We start from the raw sequence: 26,950 nt of genomic DNA, 5'->3' as shown, positions 1-26,950 counted from the left end.
TGGCGCGCTAGTGCGCGGCCACGCACATTCTGCAACGCAGGCGACCGGCTGGCACGCGCATGGCGCGCTGCAGCCTCGCCACGTTCGGTCTAGTTTCCCTTAATTGCTCAAACTCGGCCCCTTCATAGTACTCATACTCAACTGATAAGTTGATTTTACAACTGTAAGGTGGGTCGCATCCCACTCCTGACACCATTTGTTCGTCAGGATAGAAGTCAGGAGCGGAGGGCGTTGTAAAATGAAAATTAATTGAGTGGAATGGACCCAGTTTATTCTTGTAATGATGGTACAGTGGTGCCTACGTAGGGCTGAGCAGCCCCAAGAGGGGTTGCCGTCTGCTCATCAGAGAGGCAGAGACTAGAGGAGCGACTACTCGGGGCCGAGGTCAGAAGCTAAGAGAGCGCGGAGCTGTTTCCAAGCCGCCCTCGCCGCTCCCGACCGCGTCCCCACGTGATCACACGATTAGTCTCTGATTGGAGGATTGATTCCGCCAACGCGCCTTGCTAGTAGCGTGCCCCCGTCAGCGCAACCAACCCGTGGGACTTGAGTCTGACCGAGGAGCACGTGGCAGGAATGTGCTGACCATGGTCTTCCGGCCAGCACCTTCCACCACAGTATGCCCAAGCCGGCTACGGCCGAACATTATGCATTGAAATTTTATTTAAATAAAATTTTGTCGGCAATGATCCCTCTTGGGGGTCTCCTCCCTGCACACAACATTTCTACGGAATCCAAACTTATCTTCACCGAGGTCAGCTTCTATCAGTCTTTCCATTCATCTGTAAAGAATTCGCATTAGTATTTTGCAGCTGTGACTTATTAAACTGATAGTTCGGTAATTTTCACATCTGTCAACACCTGCTTTCTTTGGGATTGGAATTATTATATTCTTCTTTAAGTCTGAGGGTATTTCGCCTGACTTACATCTTTCAGTGCTCTGTCAAACACTTCACGCAGTATCATATCTCCCATTTCATCTTCATCTACCTCCTCTTCCACTTCCATAAAACTGTCCTCAAGAACATCGCCCCTGTATAGACCCTCTAAATATTTCTTCCACCTTTCTGCTTTCCCTTCTTTGCTTAGAACTGGGTTTCCATCTGAGCTCTTGATATTCATGCAAGTGGTTCTCTTTTCTCCAAAGGTCTCTTTAATTTTCTTGTAGGCAGTATCTATCTTATCTCTCATGAGATAAGCCTCTACATCCTTACATTTGTCCTCTAGCCATCCGTGCTTAGCCATGTTGCATTTCCTGTCGATCTCATTTTTGAGACGTTTGTATTCCTTTTTGCCTGCTTCACTTACTGCATTTTTGTATTTTCTGCTTTCATCAATTAAATTCAGTGTCTCCTCTGTTACCCAAGGATTTCTGCTAGCCCTCATCTTTTTACCTACTTGATCCTCTGCTACCTTCACTATTTAATTCCTCAAAGCCACCCATTCTTCTTCTACTGTATTTCTTTCCCCTATTCCTGTCAGTTGTTCCCTTATGCTCTCCCTGAAACTCTGTACAACCTCTGGTTCTTTCAGTTTTAATCTACAGTTCATAACCAATAGATTGTGGTCAGAGTCCACATCTGCCCCTGGAAATGTCTTAAAATTTAAAACCTGGTTCCTAAATCTCTGTCTTATCATTATATAATCTATCTGAATCCTATCAGTATCTCCAGGCTGCTTACATGTATACAACCTTCTTTTATGGATCTTGAACCAAGTGTTAGCTATGGTTAAGTTGTGCTCTGTGCAAAATTCTACCAGGGGCTTCCACGTTCATTTCTTACCCCCAATCCGTATTCACCTACTACGTTTCCTTCTCTTCCTTTTCCTACTATCGAATTCGTCACCCATGACTATTAAATTTTCGTCTCCCTTCACTATCTGAATAATTTCTTCTATCTCATCATACAGTTCTTCAATTTCTTCGTCATCTGCAGAGCTAGTTGGCATATAGACTTGTAGTACTGTCGTAGGCACGGGCTTCGTGTCTATCTTGGCCACAATAATGCGTTCACTATGTTGTCTGTAGCAGCTTACCCGAACTCCTATTTTTTTATTCACTATTAAACCTACTCCTGCATTTCCCCTATTTGATTTTGTATTTATAACCCTGTATTCACCTGACAGAAAGTCTTGTTCCTCCTGCCACCGAACTTCACTAATTGCCACTATATCTAACTTTAACCTATCAATTTCCCTTTTTAAATTTTCTAACCTACCTGCCCGATTAAGGGATCTGTCATTCCACACTCCAATCCATAGAATGCCAGTATTCTTTCTCCTGATAATGACGTCCTCTTCAGTAGTCCCCACCCGGAGATCCGAATGGGTGACTATTTTACCTTCGGAATATTTTACCCAAGAGGACACCTTCATCATTTAATCATACAGTAAAGCTGCATACCCTTGGGAAAAATTACGGCTGTAGTTTCTCCTTGCTTTCAGCCGTTCACAGTACCAGAACAGCAAGGCCATTTTGGTTAGTGTTACAAGGCCAGATCAGTCAATCATCCAGACTGTTGCGCCTGCAACTACTGACAAGGCTGCTGCCCCTCTTCAGGAACCACAGATTTGTCTGGCCTCTTGACAGATACCCCTCCGTTGTCTGTATCGCTGAGGCACGCAAGCCTCCCCACTTGGGAGGTCCATGGTTCATGGGTGGGGGGGGGGGGGGGGCTAAATAGGGTACTAGCAGTAAAAGGCAGCCTCAGTGGCTAACTAGTGGGGTAAGGATATTATGTAGAACAAAGCGGGAATTATATCAAAACGTTAGAAGTGGTCACAATCAAGCTACAGTAGTGCATTGCAAACAGAACTTCAAGGTGCTTAAAAATGTTATTAGGAAGACAAAGAGTACATGGCATGCAAATACAATAGCTCATTCACAGGATAAAATTAAAACCATATGGTCAGTTGTGAAGTAAGTGTCCGGTCAGCAGCACAAGGTTGGCAATATAAAGTCAGTTTCTGTTACTTGTATATCAGATATATGTACAGTATTTAACAATCATTTTCTGAGCATTGCTGGTGAATTAAATAAAAATTTAGTTTCTACAGGAAATCATATAACAATCTCAGCAAATGCCTTTCCGAGATTGATGTCTGAAATATTTCTCAGTGATACAGACAAGGGGGAGATTGAGTGAATAATTAAATCACTGAAGACTACGGACTCTCATGGATATGATGGAGTGCCTAGCAGAATATTAAAGTACTTTGCTGCACATGTTAGCCCTGTATTTAGCCATATTTCTAATTTTTCGTTTAGGAATGGTCAGTTTCCTGAATGATTAAAGTACTCAGTAGGAAAGTCGCTTTATAAAAAGGAAGAAAGGGATAATGTAGACAATTTTCGACCTATTTCTATGCCATCAATGTTTGCTAAAGTCATTAAAATGCTCTGTATGTAAGGATAATTGATAATTTTATATCACACATTTTGATATCAAATGTACAGTTCGGCTTTAGAAGTCATTTAACAACTCAAAATGCTATATTCTCTTTTCTCTGTGAGGTACTTGATGTGTTAAACAAAAGGTTTCAAGTACTAGGCATATTTTTGATTTAACCAAGGTGTTTGACTGTGTTGGTCACAAAATGTTGCTGCAGAAATTGGACCATTATGGAATGTGGGTTATAGCTCACAATTGGTTCACTTCTTACTTTAGCAACAGACAGCAGAAGGTCATTATTCACAGTGTTGAGAGTAGTGGTGATGTGGAGTCTGAGTGGGGTATGGTCAAATGGGAGGTGCCACAGGGATCAGTGTTGGGGCCACTCCTATTCCTTATTTATATAAATGCAATGCCCTCTAGTATTTCAGGTAACTCTAAAATATTTCTGTTTGCTGATGACACTAGCTTAGTAGTAAAGGATGTTATGTGCAACATTGGCTCAGTTTCAAATAGTGCAGTTCATGACATAAGTTCATGGCTTGTAGAAAATAAACTAATTCTAAATCACAGTAAGACGCAGCTTTTGTAGTTTCTAACACACAATTCAAAAAAACCTGACGTTTTAATTTCACAGAATGGGCGTATGATTAATGAAACTGGACAGTTCAAATTTCTAGGTGTTCAGATAGATAGTAAACTGTCATGGAAAGCCCACATTCAGGATTTTGTCCAAAGACTTAATGATGCCATTTTTACTGTTCGAATGGTATCTGAAGTAAGTGATCGTTCAACATGAAAGTTAGTCTACTTTGCTTATTTTCATTCACTTATGACATAAGTCTTATGTCATATGGTATTATATTTTGGGGTAACTGTTATCATTCTCAAAAGATATCTGTGCTTCAGAAATGCACAGTTTGGGCAATAAGTTCGCAAACCTCTTGTTGACCCCTGTTCACTAGTCTGGGTATTGACATTGGCCACTCAGTATATTTATTTTTTACTGTCATTTCTTATTAACAATATCAGCTTGTCCCCAAGAGTTAGCAGCTTTCACTCAGTTAATACTAGACAGAAATCCAATCTGCATTTGGATTGCACTTCCTTAACCCTTGTGCATAAAGGTGTGCAGTACACTGCTGCAACCATTTTCAATGAGCTACCACAGGAGTTCAAAAATCTTAGCAGTCATCTATGCACTTTGAAATTGAAACTGCAGAGAGTCCTCATGTGTTACTCCTTCTATTCTGTCGAGGAGTTCCTTGAAAAATTAAGCTCATTCCTATGTTATATTGTTGATTGTGCTTACTCAAACTTATGGCTTGTCTTTTTTTGAGTATACATTTTATTTTATCTGTTATTACTTGTATGTTGTAATTTCATGTTCTGACATGTTGCATGACCTTGGAGAGTTGCTACTCAATTTGGTCCTACGGAACTTGATGTGTAAATAAAAAGAAAAAAAGAGCTGTGTATTTCATAGTCTTGTCATGCAAAGATAGTACATTGTGATTGTAAATTTTTGAAATGGATTCATTTGTGGGTTTGTAGCTATTTATTGTATTTACAACATCTTTACTTCAAAGTCAGCCAATCAGGCGTATTTCTTTTCCTTTCTTATGTCTTCTCAGAAACTGGTACATAATTGTATATTTAGCATCATTAAATTCTGGTACATCCACCTTTGGCGAGTCCTTTTCTACCCATCTTTTTGTAATGTGTGTTGGCTTTTTCATGTTTGCCATGTGTGTGAGAGAGACAAGCCTATTACAATCGTGGAACTTCCCTCTTCTGTTTAATTATAGCCTATGAAATGTAAATTCTTTTCATTAATGCAGATGATAGAAATACACAAAGAATATAACAGAATCACTTGTCTGTCATACTGTCAGAAAATAATTTTTGGAGCAAACTTTGTTGCTTCAGTTAGTTATCAATAAGCTGCCAATTTAATTGTCTGTTTGGCTACATAGGAACCTTACATGTTGTATGTTCTGAATTTCCAGCACATTTATCTCATTTCAATGACTTACAGTGTCATTCACTATTATAAAATAGTATTAACAAATCTGACATTTTTGTGGCTTGTGTTGTGTAGTAGTAATACTTGATCTGTACAGCTATTTTATTGGCAACCATTGCTGCCTGATTATTTACCATCATTGGAAAGCCATTAATGAAAAATCAAGATAAGAATAGGTTGAGGGTAAAACACTGAAAGAGTCTATACTATCTGATTTCCCATGCTGTATTAATTTTGTAAGTCTAACCTGGAAGAGGTCCAAAAATTCAAAAAGATTCTCAGAGGATACTGTTAACAAAGTATTTTATTCCTATAAATGATTATAGCATCCTCTGTGAAGTATCTTATATGGAAACCAAATTGGGAAGGAATCAGAAAGGAATTGCAACATGTCAATAAATCTGATCATAAATAGTCTTCCAAAATATTTTGAAAAATAAGCGGTAGGAGATAGGCAGGTTTAAAGTTGAAAGATACAAACTTATGTCTGCTTTTACAGGCTGATATCAAAACAGCATAATTTCATCTGTAGGAAATAAAACTAATTATTTTCCATAATTGTATTGCCAGTTAAAGATTTGCAATATGTATGACCATTTCTACTAATTTTAAGAAAATATAATTAGTTTGAGGCACTACTCTTTCATCTAAAGTGAGAAAATTTGTACAATTATGTTGCTACTCTTTTTCAAATTATCTTCTTCTTCCCCATTATGAGGCAAATCATCCTGCAGCTGAGCATCGATTTCATGAAGTACTGTAAGCAAATTGTTGACACAATCACTTTGGATGTTCTAAGTTCAATCATGGAATAATCTAGATTCTCATCTCCAGATATGTACATAATTCCCAAATCAACAATCAGATTGTCGCACAGATTAAAGTTGTATCCATTACACTCATGTCTGATGGCTGATCCGATTTATTCTTCAATGCCTAGAAGAAAAAAGTAGCTCTCATCCCTAGGTTCTCACTGACCTTAATACACATCTCCAGATATTTACATAATTTCCAAATCAACAATCAGATTGTCACGTAGATTAAAGTTGTATTCATTACACTCATTTATGATGGCTGATCTGATTTATTCTTCAAAGCCTAAAAGAAAAAAAAAAAAAGAAAAAAAAAACCCTCTCATCCCTACGATCTGTTATCTTGTGGATGAATCTTGGTAAACATTGCAAATGTATTCTTAGTTGAGGCACATTGGATTATATAATCAATACTCATTTGGTTCATACAGTTTACACAATGTGGATATAATGAACTCGAAGAATACTGAGGAATTGATGCATACTGTAACAGGCAAAACTAAAAAAGGCCTGATGTTTGAAGTGAAGATGATAAAATTTTTCTGTGTTTTCTATTTATATTCAAAATAAACTCTTCCATATTTCACATTTTTATTGTAAGTGTTGGATCTGTTGTAACTTAAGGTTCTTTTTTTGTGCCCTTTTTCCCCAGGCACCTTTTACCTGTCTTAGTAATGCTCATTAAGGTATTGGTTGGGGAGCCCTGGGTGCAGCAGAGTTTTGCTTATCAGAAGCACGTCGATATACACTAGAGCGTCACCAGTTTGGACGGCCTTTAGCAGCCACCCAGCTCATTCAGAAGAAATTAGCAGATATGCTTACAGAAATATCAATAGGTCTTCAAGCATGTCTTCATGTGGGTCACCTGAAGGATAAGAATTTGTAAGTGTACTAATTTTTGAGGAATAAGAATATGTAATATTTCTGATTTTAATCACAAAGAGAAAACAACATATTCAATCAAATCAAAACTTAATTTGAAATATGTTGAAAAAAACTTAGATAATCCAAACTTGTTCATTACTGAAAATAAAGTTTTTAAATAAGGGTAAAATATAAGGTATATTAAAGAAAAATAACATTTTTCATCCTAGAATTCTGTCCTGTGGTATTAACTGCCTCTATAAAGACACATTGACTTGTAACTACTTTTATGTCATAATTTTCAAAGTTACACAAGAAATGCTATGTAATTCATTTGGGAATGAAGATGTTCACTTTCAACTCAGAAATTCCTGGTAACAAAACTCACTCAGGCTTAGTGTGATGCAGAAAGCAGTGGGTTATGCAGTCCCAAAATTAATTCACCCCTTATCCAAGTATGTGAAAAATCTAATATACAATATAATTAACTTCAAACGCAAACTGAAATAATGTCTGCTTGACATCTCCATCTCCATAGGAAAAGGATGGAATATTAGAGCTTAACATTGTCAATGATGAGGTCATTAGAAATAGGTTGGAGAGGAAATCAGCTGTGCCCTTTTTCCAAGGTACTTTCCCAGCATTTGCCTTAAACTGTTTAAACAAATCAAGGAAAACCTAAATCAGGATGTCCAGGTGGGGATTTGAACCGAATGAGTTGAGTGCCTTACACTGTGCCATTTTGCTTGTATACAATTGAAAAATTTCTGAATGTACAAGACTGTAAAGTGTATGTGACATTGCACATATAGTTAAGTATAAATCAATGTATGTTGAAAAATGGAGATTAAAGATAGCTTAATATTAATTAAAGGACGAGCATATAAATGGCTAGCATGTTACTATATTTTTCACTGAGTAAGTCCTTTGTAAACTAAATGACTCATTTGATTAGAGTACTGTGAAATCATGTACTTAGTTACAGTATATTCTGAGGTTCATTATTACACTGCAAAGTTCCCAAGGAAGAGTACTAATTACAGGAACTGGACACAAATTTGATGGAGGAGAGTTCAGATCCTCTCAAAGTTATTTATGTTTTCCTTTACTTCCATAAATTGATGTAGACATCTACATCTACATACATGCTCCACAAGCCACTTTATGGTGCTTGGCAGAGGTTACCTTGCACAGCAGCGAGTCATTCTCTTCCTTGTTCCACTCGCAAATGGAGTGAGGGGGAAAAGACTGTCTAATTGCTTGTGTATGAACCCAAATTTACCTTATGTTTACTTCATATTCCTTACACAAGATGTACATTGGGCGCCGTAAAATTCTTCAGCAGACAATTGCAAATGCTGGTTTTCTAAACTTTCTCAATAGTGTTTCACTAAAAATATGTCGTCTTTCCTCCAGGGACTCCTATTCAAGTTCTCAGAGGATTTCCATAATACTCATATAATGAATGAACCTATCAATAACAAATCTAACAACGTGCCTCTGAATTGCTTCGATGTACTCTAATGCTACCTGGTAGAGTCTCAAAGACTCTAGTGGTATTCAAGAAGTATTCTGTATGTGGCCTCCTTTAGAGATGAGCCATACTAAAAAGACTTCTTGCAATAAAACAAATTTGACCACTTGCCTTCCCTGCAACTGATGTCATGTGCTTGTTACATTTGATATTGCTTTGCAACTTTACACTTAGATATTTAATTGATGTAACTGTGTATTTGGTTCACATGGGGTACCACAGCCATACTTGCACGTCATGTGCTGGCTTTCAGATCGGCTGTATGCACTGTTTAATAACAGGGTAACTGCACAACACATCAACACCTACAATGCTTGAAAATGGCCTGCAAGGCCAAAATTGGGCAATCATGCAAGATATAATATAGGATGATTATAATTAAAATTAAACTTTCAAACCACTGTAGAAGTAACACCACTAGTCAGAATAACGTCAAATTGTAACGGAATGTTACTGGAGAAGGGGGAAAACATATGGCATACGGAAAATAAATAGTTACAAAATGTAGCAATAGATGGCACTGTAAGCATTATAATTTAATAGTGGTCGACTACAAATGACAAATGAATCATACAACAATGCCTAAGGTGTACGTTTGACGTTAAACAAACTTAACTACTCAGTTTGCATGCGTGTACAGGTGTGATACTGTTAGTTACGTAAGCCCATCCACCACGGCAAGTTCATATCACATTGGATGGGAAAAATTGGTTTTTAATTGTCTTGAGGCCAAAAATCACATAAAAAGCATCACTTACATCAGTTTTTAATTGTCCTGAGACCAAAAACCGTACAAAAAGCATCAATCAAAATCAGACCACATTATTAATTTCTGTGTGACTGGTCCAAAAAATGTTCAGTATGCTGTCCACCATTTTCTGCAACAAGTTGAAATTGAGGAACAGAATGTTACACAACTAATGGAAGTGTTTACGGAGTCACGTTCAGAATGTGTTGCACAGTGCGTGCCTTCAATGCAGTGAAGTTTGCAGTCGGAACACTGAACACATCATCTTTCAGGCTGCCGGACAGCCAGAAGTCATACGGTTATGATCAGGTGATCAGGATGGCCAGGCTGTAAGAAAATGGCGGCTGATAATTCTAGCAATTCTGAAATGGGATTTCAGCAGCTGCTTAACTGGATTTGCAATGTTCAGAGGTGTGCCATCTTGCATAAAAATGATCCCATCCACACATCCAGGCTTTTGGAGAGCTAGAATAACTAGATTGCGCAAGAGACACTCATAGCACTTACCAGAAGCACCTGTCTCTTCGAAAAAATATGGCCCTATGATAAATGATGCCGTAAACCCACACCACTCAGTGACCTTTTCAGGATGAAGTGGAACCGGTTGATTTGCGTGTGGATTTTCTCTTGCCCACATTCGAAAACTCTGTGTATTGAGATACCCTGTCAGATGGAAGTGGGCTTCATCTTTCCACAAAATCTTCCCTGGCCAATCATTGTCCACTTCCATGCAAGCAAAGGTCTCTCTTGCTGGCAGGTCAACAGGAAGCAACTCGTGCACATGGGTAATTTTGAATGTGTAGCAAAGAAGAGTGTTTTGTAGGATTTTACGCACAATGCTCATGGGTATGTCCAATGTTCAGGCAATTCTCCATGCACTACACGTTCGCACACCACCACTTGTCTCCTCCTGCACTGCTGTGGCCACTGCTTCCACTGACGTCGAATCAATTTGTTTCCTCTGTCTATCAGGTTGCTCACCAAAAGAACACGTCTTTTCGAATTTATGAATAATTTTCTCCAGACCCACGGCAGTCATTGGACCAAAACCTTTTTTAAAACCCTACAGTGTCCAGTACTTCCACAGAATGATGTGTGCACAGTCATCGTTCTTGTAATACAGCTTTACAAGCAGAGCGTGATTCTGCATTGAGACAGTCATTGCGAACATCGCAGATGCGAAAGGAGGAAAAGCCGTGTACCTGGAGCGTTTATACCAACTTCAATGTGTCGTGCGCATGACAGGTGTTTTCATTTACCTATTCTGTCACATGCAGCACCATCTGTTGATCAATTTTCATACTATATTTTTCATCTGCCATACGTTTTTCCCCTTCTCCAATAATTTTCCATTGCAATTTGACATCATTCTGACTAGTGGTGTTATTTCTACAGTGTTTTGAAAGTTTAACTGTAATTATAATCACCCTGTAAAATGAATACTCGTGAAAATCATCTGAGGTTGAAAACTTCAAAATGTTCTTTAATGTGATTGTTGATAAAAAAACATGACTTTCGTGTGTCATGTGACACATTTGCAGATGAATAACATGCCCAGAACTTCTAAAATGGATCCTAAAAGTGTGCTTGTCATACTTACTGATAAGAGTAAGAATTTTCCAGTGTTGTATCATGAAACACTTAAAGTTTAATTATTTATCAACAAGAATAATGTGTGGTAGCTTACCCATGATCACCTTGTAGACATTTGTTTAAGGAGTTGGGCGTCCTCACTTCTGCTTCACAGTATATTTATTACCTCATGAAGTTTGTTGTAAATAATCCATTACAGTTCATTACAGTACATTATGATGTACATAATTACAATACCACAAAGAAAAATGACATCCATTACTCCCCATAAAGGTTGTCTTTAGCAAAAGAAAGGGTGGTGTAATGCTGCAACAAAAATTGTTGATCACTTAATGAGGCATATAAAATGTCTGGCAGCCAGCAAAGCAGAATTTGAGGACAAACTGAGAAAGTTTCTCCTTGACACCTCCTTCTATTCTATAGAAGAATTTATGTAATTCTAATGTGTTAAAGGTGATGGGTAAGAATTACCAAATCAGATCCGCATATTTTTTTAAAAAAAAAAAAAAAAAAAACCCTTACAAATTTTGATGCCATAACAACATTCACAAAATAATTTGTGATGGAATGTAAAATGACTCATTCCTACAAGATATTGATTTATATACAACAAACTCAATTTAAATTGTGCAATTTTTACTATTAAAATAAAATTGTTTTAAACATGAGATAAGTTAGTACATTTCACACAGCGACTGTCTCGGAGTATTTCAACAAATTTAAACGGATGACGGGTGGGTATTGGGAAAAACTGAAGACCAAGCTTAAGAAAATTCCTCACACACCGATTGCCTATAATATTAATATTATGAACATCCTTCTGTCAAGATTGAGCTCACCTAGTAACCCAGGGGGGATGTCATAATACCAGAGGTATTATGGAGTAATGAGGAATATAACCTAATAGCATCTAGCAAAACGTTTTGGCCTTATGACAGCAGTGACATGTCATTGCTCGGGCTGTGTGAAACAGTGTGTGTAGATAGCCACCCTGATCCGTAACTACTCAACTGTTGACCACAACACACAGAAATTGGCCAGAAATGGATCCAAGAAACATACATATGGTGTCCTATATGTGCTCAATATGATTAAGGTCAGGTGACCTGGAGGACCAGAAAACTTTCTCATTTCATGCAGTGTTCCAATTTGGGAGCAACTAGATAAGGGAATGTCTTTCTAAAGGTACAAGTCACCTGGAGAGGGAGGTGAGAGATTTAGTGTGCACCTGATTGGGCTGAAGGTGGTTGTATCATTCACCAGTGAGGAACAATGTTAGTCATACCAGGAACCACATTTCATTCCACGTACATGTCCACCATATGGTTATACCACTGCTACTGGCCTGAATGGTGTTCTTTTGGTAAAACAGCTCACCTGGTTTTTGGTGTAATTGTACCCCGCCATAAGAGTGTACCAGTGTGTTCTGCAGCTCGTCAGTTCAGGTAACTTTCTTTACTGTCAGTGTCCAGTGATGATATGACTATCCATGCTCTTTGATGTTCAATAAGCATGTGAGAGTGGTGACTTCTACACATTATAGTGAGAGGATGATTGTGGGTGCTGACCAATCATCATTGTTGTTCATGGAGGTATGTTCCATCTATGCAACTAAATGAAAGGCAGTGTGTTTATCTCCATATGCCTTTTGCTTCTTTTGTCTGTGAAGCATCTTCAGTGGCATGTTATAAATATTTCTTTTTTATACATATAATAAATGTGTGTTCGCCCTGATGGCTGAGAAGTCGGCATGGCGGTCTGTCATGTCATGGGGCCCGGTTTCAATTCCTGGCTGGGTTGGAGATTTTCTCCGCCCAGGGACTGGGTGTTTTGTTGTCCTCATTATCATTTCATCATCATCTGTGGAAGGCAACAGGAAACCACCACTGGAATCACTTCCCTAGACGCTCATGGGGTGGACCTCTCTGTTGAGGCTTCCTCCATGACAAGACCTGCCATAAGGCAGAACACAAAGTTTTAGTTTTTATAAATGTGTTATGTAGTAGTTGCAGAATGTTAGTGTGTAACATTTTGTCATGTTTTTCTCTTGTTTTATAGATTAGAAGCAACGTTTGTATCACAAATTTTGTGATGTTAAATTATCATTTGGTGTTATGATTTCCAGTGTTGTTAGTCCATATGTGGTTCTGGAGATGTATTCATTCAGTCCCCATACTCCAGCTGGCCGATTTCTGGTGTTTGTTCACCCACATTTATCATTTTTCATTTATTGTGTGTGTGTGTGTGTGTGTGTGTTGTGTTATATGTAAATCTGTTGTTCATTGTGAGAGTGTGTGTTTTGTGAATATTGTGTGTGTGTGTGTGTGTGTGGCTGTGTGTGTGTGTTTGTGTGTGTGTGTGTGTGTGTGTGTGTGTGTGTGTGTGTGTGTGTGTGTGTGTAGAGAGAGAGAGACAGAGAGAGTGAGAGAGAGCAAGAGAGAGAGAGAGAGATCCATCAATTATTTACTCTTGTCATGTTTCAGATTTCTGTTTGATATTGTTTTAGTGGCTAACATGATCAGAGAGTTATTGCTTGTGTTGATTTGGTCATTAATTACTTTCCTTTTCATTGCAAGGGCTCTTTGCATGTGGAAGTTTTCTTCTAATATGAGGAGTTTTGTTGTGATCGTTCACTCTAATAATTTTATGTGAGAAGAGTGAACAGTCACAACAAAAAACTCCTGACATTACGAGAAAACTTTCACATACAAAGAGCCCATGCAATGAAAAAGGAAGTAATTAATGACCTAATTAATGTAATCAATAACTCTCTGATCATGTTAGCCACTAAAACAATAATAAACAGAAATCGGAAACATTAACCAGAGTAAATAATTGATGACTCTTTCTCCCCCCCCCCCCCCCCCCCCCGCCCCATCTCTCTCTCTCTCTCTCTCTCTCACACACACACACACACACACACACTTATTCACTTAAGGAAAAAGAAGACTGCTCTCACAAATAATGTAACATACACACAAAACAGCTGAAAAATATGAAACCACACATAAAAGACAAAAGATAAACCACATGGTGATAGTTGGCAATACCACATACTGTAAACAAGCACATATTGATCACAAAATGAAAAGTGCAAGTAATGTGTTGTAATAAATGTGGGTGAAAAAACTGCCAGAAATCGGCCAGCTGGAGCATGGGGACCGAACGAACACAGCTACAGGACCACACATATGTACTAACAATACTGAAAATCGGAAGTAACACCAAATGACAATTGAACCTCACAAGATCTGTGTAATAAAAGTTGTTTATAATCTAAAAAACAAGAGAAAAACATGGCAAAATGTAACATAGTAACATATTGTAACTATTACGTAATACATTTATTTTATGTATAAAAAGAAAAATGTATTACAGGCCACTGAAGATGCTTCATGAATAAAAGAAGTGAAATTTATATGGAATAGACAATCTAACTTTCATTGACTTACAGTTTTGAAACGTACCTCCATGAAATTTGAAGCAACTAAGGAATGACAGAGGAAAAAATGACATTGTTGTTGTTCTGCATTGAACTGGCTGTGGCACACCACTTACATCTTACAACCTGCACTAACTAATGGAGCTAGTGGCAATCTCTTTCATCACTGTGTTATTTCTCATGACTTATGACCTTGGTGGTAGTTATTTTCCCTATAAGCAAGTCCTCAGGAACACCCTTGAAAGAGTGGTGCTAATATTGCATATCTTTAACATCCTGCTCTCAACTGTTATGCCATTGACCAGTACAAAATTTGATGACTGCCAGTCATGTGGCATGCCGAAGTGTTCACTTTGAAAACAGGACCACTCTCTTTCCTACACAGCAACTATCTCAAGTTAATGTACTCATGGCATGACAGGTGCCAAGACTGCAATTAAGTCATTCAGTGTACTCCGTATTCTGAGATTACAGAAAACTGCTGATCAACTTCAACAGAGGTCACATTTTGATAATTTAGAAGCTAGAAATGATTACTGCAAAAGTAGCATAGGTTATTGGATGTTCATATTCTGATATCACTAATATTTATCAAACGCAAACTAATTATATTGTAACCTATTAGAGATTAGAGTTTGAAATATGAATTTCCTAGTAGCAGAGTGGCAACTCAGATGAAGGTTCGGAAAAGGTGACATAGAGCTTGTTGGGACCTGCGGTTGTTATAGAAGGCGTTATGAAAGCTGTGGAATATGCCAGTATTTTTATTAGTCACATATGCTCCTTCATAGTTTATGGTCTCCCTACCAGATGTGGCGTTCCCAGGAAAACACAATCCATACCAACAGGTCAAAATCACGCTACAGTGGTTTGAGGGATATTGGATGTCCTGATTGCACATAATCCCAGTTGAATTGGTCTGGGGTGTCATTAACCATGCATTGGGGACATGGAGACTCCATGTTCTGATAATGTGCAGCTGTCTTGTATGTCAAGATGAGGCAGCTATCTATTAGGTGACTAGGTGTAGTATGAAACTGGATGTTGTGATGCAAGAGTGGTCTCCTAATTATATGCTTCAGTTTCACCAACAAAAGTTGTCTTACATGAAAAGCCATTTGTTATTGCGTGTTTCATAATAATATAATAAAAATAGCTGTTCTCAAGATTTTACACAAATTCCTCACTTTCTCACTTACATATTAAACCATCTTCATTTTCTCCATATAAGTAAAGTTTCATTTTGTACATATTCTTTTAAGGTGTACTCCAGAAATGATATGAATACTGAAACGTAATTCCTGTGGAAAAGCTTTGGACATTGCACGCACTGCCCGTGACATGTTGGGTGGGAATGGCATTTCTGATGAATATCATATTATTAGACATGTTCTGAATCTGGAATCAGTCAATACATATGAAGGTAAGGTCATATACTTTTCTGTCTTTTTCCTCTTTGTTTCCTGAATGCAAATAATGGACAACTGCACTTGATCAATCTGTTATAGGTACTCACAATATCCGTGCTATCATTCTTGGGAGAGCTATAACTGGAATACAAGCATTTAGCTAAAAACTGGACTAAATATTGTGTTGCTACTGAATATTTATGCATTGCTGTATTTTCTGAGGTATGTGTGACAATACTTATTCACTGTGATTCTAAAATATGTAAATAATACTCTACATATTTATTTATTTATTGCTGTATTGTGAATGAGAATATCCAGTGTGTTTTACTCAAAGTTTACCTGGAATAGAAAAAGTAAATCAGTCACCAATCCAAAGATTGCACTTTACCACCAAGCCACACTTACCTGCAATATGAAGTGTAAATTTTATGTCAACACTGTAAGTTCTAGTTTTCTGTCCATAAAATTTATTAATAATAACTGACACTGAACTGATGTTTGACTGTGTGTGGAAAATATAATGAGGAAAACAGGACATACAATTTCCTAACTCTGGCTATGATTCCTATACAATGAATAATGTTTGTAGACGTATGAAGCCACAATTGTTTAGTTTATTGTTTATCCACAGATAAATCATATGTCTAACATCAGTTTGATACAAAGAGAAAACACAAGTAAAAGTTTACTGACAAGAATTAGGAAATAGATCTGCTGTTCACTTGCCCCATGGGTGATGCATCTGTTCATTTAAAAGATTATAAGATCACACTAACTTTTATTACTGACTTTCAAGTACTACGTAAGAACATGTTATTTCTCATAAATACTGAACATTTACTGGAAACACTGACTTCTGTTTCTGAAATGTTCAATATACTGTCTTCTTTCATTAACAGCACTGCACCCTGCTGCTGATTTTTATAGACTTACTAGCTGACAAACCCAGCATTGCGTGGATATTAATTTTGCCAATTTTCTATTAGAAATGAAACCTTGTATGTATTTGAGCAGTATACTTGGTGTGAGATGTGCAGTTTTGTGAACATCACTATGGCAATGCCTCTCCATATCTCTGTAGGCAGCTATAGTTTTCGTCTAATGCCGTTTGTGCTTCACAGTTCAAACATGCCAAAAGCACAAGCAGGTGTAAGGGATTACCTTAAGTTGACTTGACTAGGAGTGTTTTAGTACTTAAGAACAAGTTTATTTAAATGTCATGTATGATGCAAAAGTTTCTCCTGATCTGTATATCATACAATGATATAATTTTATAGTTACATTCAGCAGCTTTTGTGGATAGTGTCTGCAAAATGTGTTGTGAATAGAGTTAGTAGCAAAGGAGAAAAAAATGTAAATGTCATGCACAATGTAGCAGTTTTTCATGCATCTCAGTGTTAATGAAGTCATATGTCCTGAACTGTGGTGGGTAGGTGGTTCTTACCCCTCAGCAATTGTTGCTTGACAGTAATGGATATGTATATCATGTTTGGTTGAAATTGGTCCACTGGTTTAGGAGAAGATGTGGAACAAACAAAACACACACACACACACACACACACACACACACACACACACACACACACACACACACACACACCAGCAGCAGTAGCAGCAGATAGTTTTGAAAGCTAGGGTATTTTTGTATAATTTTATATGTTTTGGCCGTACTAACAGTTTTGCCCCCAGAAAATAGGCACTGGGAAGAAATTCTGTCTCATAATTTATTGTTTTATCAGGTGAAGTTTTCTTTTGATGCAACAACAACTTTCTCTGACAAAACTACTGCTAGATGCATGTAAACTAACCTGCTTGTAAAGGTGTGTTTACATCTGTGTAACTTTATGTGTGCACTATAGTTCAATTCTTTTATCTTGGCGGCTCGCGCATGCCCGCCCAGATGCGGGAGATTGCTGCATTGCCAGTTGCACACGACGCACGCACCAAGAGAAGCAGTGCCATAGTATAGAATAGTTCGCAAGCTTACATTTAGGGGGGAGCGCGCAGTTCATGAAGTAAAGCTACCACGGCCGCATTAACCCTTTCGCTACTACAAAGACGTGCTCCCTGCATTCCGCGCTGTGCGCGTTTGTCACTGCACTGCTCGCCTGTGCAGACACATGGTGTTCTGACTGCTTTGACACACTTATCATTCGATTTCACAAAAACTATTTGGCCCAAAAATTAGATTTTTACACATCTTCTTGACTGATACCTTCCCCCCATAAATGAATTAATTTTGTTTTGATGTTCAACGCAGTTATTATGCAGCATTAAATATAGTAAACCATTGCACGAAATTTTTGAAGAGTTTGCAGAGGTAAAAGTCCATAGAGTATACTTTCTGTATGGTTGATTTTAGTTGCCACAACGTTGAGAATGAAATGTGGACAAGATACCTAAATTTCATGTAAAATTTACTGTATAACTATATCTCATTTAATTTAAGTACCACATAGGTGTCGTATGTAATATTGAGAAATATTCCATCTTTCGTGACTGTAACAAAAGTTTTATTTACACTGGGCATGTTTGGCTTTATTTAAAAGTACTTCAAGCGATCAAAAGGAAGTAGAGAAAATACATTATACAAAACTGTGGACTTACAGAAACATTAGGACTCCATCTATCAGTGAAGTGTTCTGAGCTATGTCAAATATAATTTTTGTGTGTGGCACACACAAAGAGCATTTATTTGCTAAAACACTGATCAGCCGACACAAACGTTGAATATTGTGTTACCGCAGCACAAAATTATGAAAGGTGACTTGGCAATGGAGGAGACAAAATACTGTCCTCTGAAGATGCTTGAAAAGAGAGAAATGCGTCTGGTCTAAATAAGTCGCTTATTACAGTTGCAGAAGAGGAATATATTTCAATACCATTGGTAAAACTGCAACTGTGGAACAAAAACAAGAAAGAGAACATGAGTACCATTGTGTATGTGCCATACCTTTCGTTGATTGAAGTGCTTTAAAATAAAGCCAAACTTGCCCAGTGTAAATAAAACTTTTGTTACAGTCGCGAAAGATGGAATATTTCTCAATATTACATGTGACACCTATGTGGTACTTAAATTAAATGAGATATTGTTACACAGTAAATTTTATATGAAATTTAGGTATCTTGTCCACATTTCAATCTCAACATTGTGGCAACTAAAATCGACCATACGGAAAGTATACTCTATGGACTTTTACCTCTGCAAACTCTTCAAAATTTCGTGCAATGGTTTACTACATTTAATGCTGCACAATAACTGTGTTGAACATCGAAACAAAATTATGTCATTTATGGAGGGAAGATATCAGTCAAGAAGATGTGTAAAAATCTAATTTTCGGGCCAAATAGATTTTGTGAAATCGAATGATAAGTGTGTCAAAGCAGTGGGAACACCATGTGTCTGCACAGGCTAGCAGTCCAGTGATGACAAAATCATGCACAGCATGGAATGCGGGGAGCACGTGTCTGCAGCAGCGAAAGGGTTAATGAAGAGACAAAGCACTAGAAATTTCAAAAAATTGCATTCAAACGAATAAAATTCGTGAAGTAAGACACTGCGATATTGTTTTTAAATAAAGAAAATATTAAGCACCGCGCAAGGTTTGAACTCATAACCTTTTGCTTAGTAGCCCAACACCTTAACCGTTATAACCTTCTGCTTAGTAGCCCAACACCTTAACCATTACGCTAACGCAGCTCATCTTACAATGTAACTACATGAGGAGTCTAACACGTCATGCAAAATACTGACAAAAACTGTTGGTATGACTATGAATTACTGATGCTTCGTCGAAGTACAATAGGAAATAAACACTTACCGCTGTTCTTTATTGCGAAAAAGCGGTTAGTGAGATTGATACAAACACCTTTCCTTGCTATCGCCTGAATTAGGAGTCTTATTACTTGTTAGGTTTAATTAATTAATAGAATATGAAGCAATTGGTATAAAGAATGTTTTTTCCAAACTTTCTATAAAAGAAAGTCTGCTATCAAGACATTGATTTTGTTCTTTTACTTTATTTATGACTGAACGTTTCTAAAACTGAAAACACTCATCCGTGCTCTGCACTGCAGTCGAGATCTGGCAACGTCGTTCTCTGTTCATTGGCTGACTGTGTTTTGTGACGTCAGATGCGCAGAATGAACCTAAACACAGCCACCAACATAAATGACGCGCACTATAGGTGCATGTAGCCATTGAACGGAGAGGTGAGGGGGTGAATGCAACTTCGCAGAGTCACACGGGCTTCTGATTTGTGCACACAGGCTGCCCCATGTAGGCACAGGAATCTCCGCACTCCAAACAGGGAGACAAATGCAGCAGTCATGTACGTCTATGTAATTTGAAGAATATTATCATGCATTTCTTGTTTGTGGCTGGTATATTCTGCAGATTATAAAGTCAGTGTGAAATGAAATGATTGTCTACAGTTTTTCACAACAAAAACAATCTAGAAACAATAAAGACACACCTGAACACAGTAAAGCCATTGTTTGTACTTCTGACAAGTACGTATTGATGAGGAGTGATTCTGGGACTCTTGATGTGCCAGCATTGACCCGTTTCCTTTACATGTCACTTCAGTTCATAGATAGTTTGCATATAAAAATAGTAGTAGTAGTAGTAGTAGTAGTAATAGTAATAATAATAATAATAATAATAATAAAGTCCACCTTACTAAGGTACCAATCTGGCAGTGTCGCTGCAAGTCCTCAGTGGTGCATGAATAATTTAGTCTCAGATCCTGAAATTGTATTAGTTGGTGTTCTCACAGTTCAGGGACGGATGTAACACCATTGATTTAATTTTGATACTCTTCCTTATTTATTCAGATTAAGTTGCATGCAACTGATGGCCAGTTCTCACACTTTTTCGTAGTATCAGCAGTTTATAAAAATAATTTCATTAGTAATACTCATCTAATCAGTCCACTTTCTCTCCAGATAATAACACTAGTTGGCCAAGTTAGTTACCGAATATAATGGACTTTTGACAGTGGCAGGATAACTCATCGATAGCGCTCTAACAGGTTCAACAATCATGTCTCCCTTATCCATATTTACACCTATCACTGACTGACTACACAAGGAAGTTCATATACGTTTATTTTCACAGCTGAGCACAGATCTTTTCACTGATGTGTTGACAAAATAATTGCTGATTGTGGGACTGATTAAGGTACAGTGCTCGTGGTGCAGGGTGCGGTGGCTAGAAGCCAGGATGCTGCAAATGGGTGGTGGAGCTGAGGTCGAGCCCAGATGGCAGAGGACGGCAGCTGCAAATGTAACAAGTTCTTTTATTGACACATCTGAACTGCTTGATGCATAGGGTCAGTGTCCAGCTGGCTGCCGAATTCTGCTTGGCTGTCTGCCCGCACAACCCTTGTTGCCGGTGCGGCACTACATCGTGCCAGTGACCTTGTTACATAAGCTGGTTGCATGGACCCTGCACCATCATTGTGCAAATTTTATGCTGCTATGGCTTCTGTGGCCCCAAGTACCATCTGCTGACATCACAGCAGGGGTGCCCACCACACTAGGCCCCCTGTCTGGCAGTGGCTGGTGTGCATCGGAAGAAACCTCCTGCCCTCTGGGCAGGAGTTGGCTGTGCTGCCGGGGATGTACATGAGTGGCCAGTGGTGTCATGCCTCCATAAGTCTGTGGAGAGATGTAGTGTGCAAAACTGCTGTCCTGCAGTGGCCTCGACTAATAACCTCTGTTGACAAGGCCATGTGGTGTCCCCATTTGGCACAGCTGCATCATCTCGGTTGGGCTGTGAGACTAAGAATAATTCTATTAAAAAAATGACTAGTGCTTGTGGCTGGCAGCAAGATGTGTATGCACCACTACCAGTAACAGGTGGCATCTATATTCAAGTGTGTGCCAGTTTAAGGTTTTCAGCATTCCTGTGAGTCAAACAAACCTGTGACCATTCATACTACTTTTACTTGTTTACATTCAATATACATGTCAGTACTAATTGTTATGGGCCCCATACACTTGAAATGGAATGTGGAAGTGTTTTTAAGCAGTTTCCTGTGTAGATTGACTGCATTATCCTACTATGCTACCAATGAACAAAGAACAATGTTTTTTTTTTTAGTCCTACTGCCCCAACAGTTATCATTCCAGTGGGAGACAGCACCTTAAACCTGTTGGTAAAAGTGATAAGTGTAGAACTTTGAAGTTCTTCCCAGTCCTGGCCTTCCTCTGGACCAACCATTGACTCACCACTCAAAGTCTAGTTGTTGACATCTTGTATTTCCTGGAGAAGGAACAGTACCCGTGGGAGAGGATAGTAGTTCACACTCCTTTGACAGAAGTCTACCCAACCATCCATTCACACCGGCTTTCAAATGCTTGATAGCAGTCTGGACAATTTCCAATTACTTGCAAACACCAAGTAGTTCACCCAGTGCCTGAGAGCAGCATTCACATGGGGCTGCATGTGGGTGGTGCAATGTTTATCTGAACAACAAACAGTAATTTAATTGGCTAGATAAAACATCTACTCACCAAGCAGTGGCAGAACACACACATAAAAGAATGTTGTAATTAGGCAAGCTTTCAGAGTCAGTGGCTCCTTCTTCAGGCAGAAGGGTTGAAGGGGAAGGAAGAGGGGTGAGTGAAAAGGACTGGAGAGGTCTAGGAAAAGGGGTAGACTTTGGGAAAGTCACACAGAACCGCAGGTTGGGGGAGAAGACTCACCACACGGGACGAGAAGGATAGACTGATTATTGAGGACTGCATTGGATGAGATTTGAAAACCTGAGAGCACACAGAGCGTAGTTACTGTGAAAAGATGCTGAGGTGGAAGAAGTTAACATAAATTAAGGCCAGGTGGGTGGTGAGAACCAAGGACATGTTGTAGTGCTAGTTCGCACCTGCGGAGTTCTGAGAAATTAGTGTCTGAGGAAGAATCCAGATGGCATGTTTGGTGAAACAGACACCGAGGTCGCGATAGTCATGTTGTAGAGCGTGCACGTTGCATGTATACACCCTCTGCCTTTGTCCATTCATCCTAATTGATAATTTGGTGGTCATCAAGCTGATGTAAAAGGTCGAACAGTGTTTACATGACAGCTGGTACATGACGTGTTGTTTCACAGGTGGCTCTCCCTTTGATAGTATATGTTTGCCAGTTACAAGGCTGCTATAGTTGGTGGTAGGAGGGTGCATAGGGCAAGTCTTGCAGCAGGGATGGTCACAGGGGTAAGAGCCATTGGGTAGGGAGATGGGTGCAGAAGGAGCATAGTGTCTGACAAGAATATTGTGGAGATTGGGGGGGGGGGGGAGGTGAGGGGAGGGGAGGGGAGGGGAGGGGGGGTGACGAAAAGCTGTTCTAGATGTGGTGGGAAAAATTTCAGACAGAATGCATCTCATTTCAGGGCATGATTTTAGGAAGTCATTGACCTGTCGAAGTAGCTGATTTATGCATTCCAGTCCAGGACAAAACTGAGTCACCAGTGTTATGTTCTGAAGCTGTTTTTTTTTGAGGGATCAGCAGTACCAGGATTGGATTTGATGGCCCGGGAAATCTGCTTTTGAACTAGGCTGGTGAAGTAATTACGTGCAGTGAAGGCTGAGGTGAGACTGGTGGTGTATTGCTGTAAAGAGTCTGCATCTGAACAAATACGTTTGCCTTGACATGTCAAATGTTCCCTCCCATACAGCTTTGGCATTTGAGACAAACGTATTTGTTCAGATGCAAACTCTTTAGAGCAATACACCAAGAATTTCACCTCAGCCTTCACTGCACTTAATTACCCCACCAGCCAAGTTCAAAAGCATATTTCCCAGGCCATCCCATCCAATCCTGGTATTCCTGATCACTGTAAAAACAGCTTTGAATCACACCACTGGTGACTCAGTATTATCCTGGTCTTTAATGTGTAATCAGCTACTTCAACAGGGCCATGACTTCCTAAAAACATACCATGAAATTAGATTCATTCTGTCTGAAATTGTACCCATCACATCTAGAACAGCTTTTTGTTGCCCTCCCAATCTCTGCAATATTCTTGTCAGGTCCTGTGCTCCGTCTGCACCCATCTCCCAACCCTATGGCTCCTAGCCCAGTGACCGTCCTCACTGCAAGACTTGCCATATGCACTCTCCTACCACCACCTATAGCAGCCCTGTAACTGGCAAAAGATATACTATCAAAGGGAGAGCCACCTGTGAAATGACATGTCTTGTACCAGCTGGTATGTAAACACCGTTTGGCCTTTTATATCTGCATGACAACCACCAGATTATCAATTAGGATGAATGGGCATAGGCAGAGGGTGTATATTGGGAGCATGCAATATCCTGTTGCAGAGCATGCTCTACAACATGATAACCATGACCTCGGAGTCTGTTTCACCACACATGCCATCTGTACTCTTTCCCCAGACACCAGTTTCTCAGAACTCTGCAAGTGGGAACTAGCACTACAACATGTCCTTGGTTCTCGCGAACCATCTGGCCTTAATATATGTTAACTTCTTCCATCCCAGCATTTCTTCACAGTAACTACTCTTCTCTTCACTCCACTTTAGTTTTCTACATCTTTCATTGTCTTACCTATCTATTTTTCACCACCCCCTCCCACGTCTGTTACATACAATGTACTTATCTTTTTGCTCTTATTAACTCGTGCATGATGTGTAAGCAGTGATCTCTGTCTTGCATATAACCCTGTGTTCCACCTTTAAGCTCTCAGGTTTTCAAATATCATCTGATGCAGTCCCCAACAATCAGTCTCTCCTTCTCATCTTGTGCGGTAAGTCTCCCCTGATCTGCGGTTCTGGGTGACTTTCCCAAAATCAACCCCTTTTCCTAGACCTCTCCAGTCCTTTTCCTTCACCCCTCTTTCTTCCCCTTCAATCCTTCTGCTTGAAGAAGGAGCCACTGGTTCTAAAAGCTTGCTTAATTACAATTTTCTTTTATGTGTGTGTTCTGCCACCTCTTGGTGAGTAGATTTTTTTATTTATCCAATTAAATTTAAATTATTTTTTCAAAAACTGATTGTTTTTGTTGAACAATAAACAAGTAACTTTAAACTAATCTTGGATTTTTTAGTTTCGTGATTTATTACCCTACAAGGCCTCCAAGTTCCTTTCTAAGATATGAAGTTTCAACACCCAAGAAAGTGGCTTTTGTTAAATATCAGTGAATTGTTGAAGATTACTTTGTCTCAAACTTCTGTTGAAATCATCTTCATTAACAGATTCACGTGGGGAAATGATTTTCCAAAAATATATTGCTGCTAAAGTTTGCAGAGTACACAACTATAGCTCAAAACCATTGATTTATTGTCAAATATGTTACACACAGCACTCAGCGCTTCCAAAAATTCTCAAAAATGTATCATTTATCACACGTGTACCAACTGAAATCAGGAGGCAGTGGTTGTCTAAATGTTGGGTTCTGCTGCCAAAATGTAGTTTGCAATTGACATTGTAGTACAGATCTTTTGCAGCACTCACAGATGTTTGAAGATACACAATATATTATGATACACACAAGCCTTCATACAAACAATAAAATATTTCTAGAATTCTGCATCAGTTTTACCTGACACATGACGTGGTCTCACACCATGGAAAAACTGAAAGTTAGTTTACATATTTAAATTAACATGTGCAATGTTTGGGTCTTTTTACTTAGCTGAATTTGTCACATATTCTACACTAGCATGCCACAGATGAATACTGTAACATCAATTTATGTCGTTTATAAGAGTGAAAATTGTGGAATACCAACCATTTAGGGCAGCTAACAGCAGAATGATTAATGTTTCATGTTGTCTGCTCAGATAATCTGAAATCTGTTTCTTGTCACATTTATTAATGAGAAATATCTATCTGCCTTTCTTAACATATCTAATAACACTCATGCTGGTGATGCTATAACTGCTATATCAGCTTTGATTCTCTGCTTTATGTTAACTAAATTAAAATGTTATGACCAATTTGTAACTAGATTTAAGACATTTCCCCTTATAAGTCACTTCCCTTACTAATTGTTCAAGGTAAATTTTAGATAAGGATTCATAACAATAGGCCGGCCGGAGTGGCCGAGTGGTTAAAGGCGCTACAGTCTGGAACCGCACGACCGCTACGGTCGCAGGTTCGAATCCTGCCTCGGGCATGGATGTGTGTGATGTCCTTAGGTTAGTTAGGTTTCAGTAGTTCTAAGTTCTAGGGGACTTATGACCACAGCAGTTGAGTCCCATAGTGCTCAGAGCCATTTTCATAACAATATCACACAAATCCCTGTTGTTATTGCTTGCCATAATCATTATAGAGTTTTCCAGCCTATAGTTAGTAAGTTGAAATCTTCCCATACCGTAACTTAATAAGGTAACTCACAGTTTATGAATTTCCATTATTGTTCATACTGTTTTTGAACAGTAGCTGAGAGGGTGTGGTGCCATATATTTCTCAGTGATAACGATGATGAAAAACTTTGACAATACATACTGTTTAGAGTGACCTGCAATAAACTTAGCTGCATCAGGCCAACACACAACAAATGGAAATAATATAGATGGACATAAATGTCATGCATGGGACTGATGACTTCGCTGTTTGTTCCCTCCCCCAAATCAGTCAACCAATCAAACAAATGTCATGCAGGCAGATGAGATACACTTTTCAAGTAATTGAAATGTGTATACATATAGCTTGATTAATTGTGGAAATACCTTTGTATTAGCAGTGAAAAGGTGTGGTGCACATTCAGGGAATGTTTCATTATTGGTTCCTTTTCCTTTGAAGATATATGCAGTGGTAAATTTTAAACAGTTGTTTTTTCTGCAAGTGAGTTTTTACTGTGGTTTGAAGAAACACCATTATTTTCTGTGCACAAGAGAGGTAAGTATCCATAGAATAACAGTCACCTAGAGTGCAGCACATTCAGTGACTGCAGCTCCCGCCCCAACAATTGCTAAAATAAAAGTGTGATTGAGTAACATTGTGGATGTGCTACAACCCTGTCTCACTCCTTTCTCAATGTCTCACTCCTTTCTCAACCACTGCTTCCCTTTCATGCCCTTGGTCTATTATAACTGAGATATCTGTATAAGTTCCATATAATCCTTCACTCCCTTTAGTTTACTCCTGTCACCTTCAGAATGTC

General features: G+C 38.8%; 1 protein-coding gene and 1 pseudogene across 1 annotated transcript in view; both read left to right on the top strand.

The window, feature by feature from the left end:
* LOC126470764 (glutaryl-CoA dehydrogenase, mitochondrial-like) overlaps positions 1-26,950 on the top strand; it is a 413,687-nt pseudogene that overhangs the window by 24,092 nt on the left and 362,645 nt on the right.
* LOC126469965 (glutaryl-CoA dehydrogenase, mitochondrial-like) overlaps positions 1-26,950 on the top strand; it is a 533,971-nt gene that overhangs the window by 503,726 nt on the left and 3,295 nt on the right. The window lies entirely within an intron of this gene.

Source organism: Schistocerca serialis, chromosome 3 (assembly GCF_023864345.2).
Source record: "Schistocerca serialis cubense isolate TAMUIC-IGC-003099 chromosome 3, iqSchSeri2.2, whole genome shotgun sequence".
NCBI classification, from domain to species: Eukaryota; Metazoa; Arthropoda; class Insecta; order Orthoptera; family Acrididae; genus Schistocerca; species Schistocerca serialis.
This window is presented reverse-complemented; position numbering and strand designations above follow the sequence as displayed.